This window comes from Sinocyclocheilus rhinocerous, unplaced genomic scaffold, assembly GCF_001515625.1.
Source record: "Sinocyclocheilus rhinocerous isolate Xijiao unplaced genomic scaffold, SAMN03320098_v1.1 scaffold819, whole genome shotgun sequence".
NCBI classification, from domain to species: Eukaryota; Metazoa; Chordata; class Actinopteri; order Cypriniformes; family Cyprinidae; genus Sinocyclocheilus; species Sinocyclocheilus rhinocerous.
The window spans coordinates 514-2,814 of record NW_015665814.1 but is presented as its reverse complement, the minus strand read 5'-3'; the positions used below and the strand labels follow the sequence as shown (position 1 = coordinate 2,814).

Sequence of the window (2,301 nt, the reverse complement as noted above, 5' to 3'; positions counted from 1 at the left end):
CTATTTTGTAGCAAGCATATAATATATGAAATTTTAGTTATTTTTATGTTTGTATATATATTTCCTTGTTTTATTATTAGTGCGTATATATATGTGTCATATTTGAGCTTTTGGAATAAACCGTATTTGTGGAAGTTTGTTTTGTATGTTTCATTTTTTCAGTTTTACAAAAATGAATATGAGTTCTTTTGTGACAAAGTAAAATAGGTAGAAATGTTGACTGTAATTTCATAAGTTAAAGAAGAGTCTTTACAAGAATTTGAGTTTTTTTTAAGTTTCCTTAGGAACAATCTTAAGGAAAAAGATAAGAACATTCTTAAGAAGAATTTTTTGGGAATTCATAATATTCTTAATTTTTTTTATTATTACTTTAAAAAATAATAAGAAAATGGCAGAATGTCTTAAGAATGTTTCGTGAATCTGACCCCAGGTGTGGCAAACAAGGGAGATGCTCAAAAACGCTGTGAGTCCCACAGAGCAGGACCGAACACCACTCTAGCTGACAGTCAGCAGCAGAGCTGGACCGGCGTTACAGCAAGCTGAGGCCATCAACAATAAGACAGCAGGCCCGAGAAGGGATTTGAACCCTGGACCCTCAGATCAAAAGTCTGACGCCCTACCAACTGAGCTATACAGGCTCTTGCACAATGCAGGTCTGCTACGTTTTATACAAGAGCAGTTTCCCCTCAAGCCGCCCAGCAGAAGCTCATTTGCCACATGCGCTATGGGATGAGGGACACAAGGAATTACAGCAGCGAGACCGAAGGCAAAAGGTCTTGGTCCACGGCTGCAAAAAGGTCCAGCGGCGTGTTTCTCCATTGCAGAGGGGGAGCGCAAAAGCATGCTAGGGATGTGCAGGTGAATAACGTAGTCAGCAGGGTTCAAACCTGTGTGGGGGGACCACAATGGACTTCAAGTCTATCGCCTTAAGCTGTCGGCCATGACTATGGCTGGTAGCGGCCTGCCAGCTCTCTTGGCTGCAGGGAGGCAAGAAAGGATGCCACCAAGCTTCAGACACAAAATCCAGCTGACGGATGAGGTGGCAAAAACGAGCCCGACATCCCTGTTGCTCGATGGCAAAAAGCTGCCATGATCCAGATTCGAACCGGGGTTGCTGCGGCCACAACGCAGAGTACTAACCACTATACGATCACGGCACACCACTGGCCCACAGCTGCGGAATGGGCCAGCAGTGTGTTTGTCCGATGCAGTGAGGGAGCGGAAAAGCGTGCTAGGGATGTGAAAAAATGGCAGGGCCACTTCTACTCAGCATGCAGGCAAACCGAGTAGTCAGCAGGATTTGAACCTGCACAGGGAGATCCCAATGGATTTCTAGTTCATGACCTTAACAACTCAGCTAAGACTTTGTTTACCTGGTCACTCAACGAGGACAAAGCAGGCTGCTACATCTCATTCTGTGGAGAGGGGTTTTTCAGTGCTGACCCTGGGGTCCCACAGCACTGCACGTTTCCTAATGAGCACTCTTTCCTAACAAACTGACCATCAGACTCAGGGGCCGGATTCACAAAAATCTTCTTCAGAAAAAAGTTAAGTAATTTCTTTAGATAAATTCCACAAAGTTCGTAAGAATGTTCTTAAGTGCAGTTCTTGAAAAATTCTCAAATGTGTTCTTAAGAACATTTTAGTTTTTTCGTAAGAAAAAAAATGACAGTCTTTATCTGACTCAATACATGACTGAAGACACACTGATAAACTCAGACTTAAAGGAATGTCTATTTGCACTTCCTGCAGATTACCCTAATAATTATAATTAGGCGCCCACACTATTTTCGTCGCTACCAGCTTGACTGGCTCTCTTCTTCGTGTTTTTAATGCACTGTGTTTTTGAAAAGTTAAGGTTTTAAAGAAGAGTCTTTACAAGAATTTGAGTTTTTAAAAAAAGTTTCCTTAAGAACAATATTAAGGAAAAAGATAAGAACATTCTTAAGAAGATTTTTTTTGGAATTCATAATATTCTTAATTTTTTTTTTATTACTTTAAAAATACTAAGAAAATGGCAGTTATGAAAACTTTTTTCTTAAAAATGGTTCGTGAATCTGACCCCAGGTGTGGCAAACAAGGGAGATGCTCAAAAACGCAGTGGGTCCCACAGAGCAGGACTGAACACCACTCTAGCTGACAGTCAACAGCAGAGCTGGACCGGCGTTACAGCAAGCTGAGGCCATCAACAATAAGACAGCAGGTCTGAGCAGGGACTTGAAACCTGGACCCTCAGATTAAAAGACTGATGCTCTACCAACTGAGCTATCCAGGCTCTTGCACATTGCAGGTCTGCTACGT

At 42.0% G+C, this 2,301-nt stretch overlaps 2 non-coding genes across 2 annotated transcripts; both read right to left on the bottom strand.

Moving 5' to 3' along the window:
• Nucleotides 1-565: 565 nt before the first annotated feature.
• Nucleotides 566-638, bottom strand: trnak-uuu (transfer RNA lysine (anticodon UUU)). Its single transcript has one exon. It is a non-coding gene; the product is annotated as a tRNA-Lys (tRNA).
• Nucleotides 639-2,202: 1,564 nt separating this feature from the next.
• trnak-uuu (transfer RNA lysine (anticodon UUU)) lies at nt 2,203-2,275 on the bottom strand. Its single transcript has one exon. It is a non-coding gene; the product is annotated as a tRNA-Lys (tRNA).
• Nucleotides 2,276-2,301: the final 26 nt, after the last annotated feature.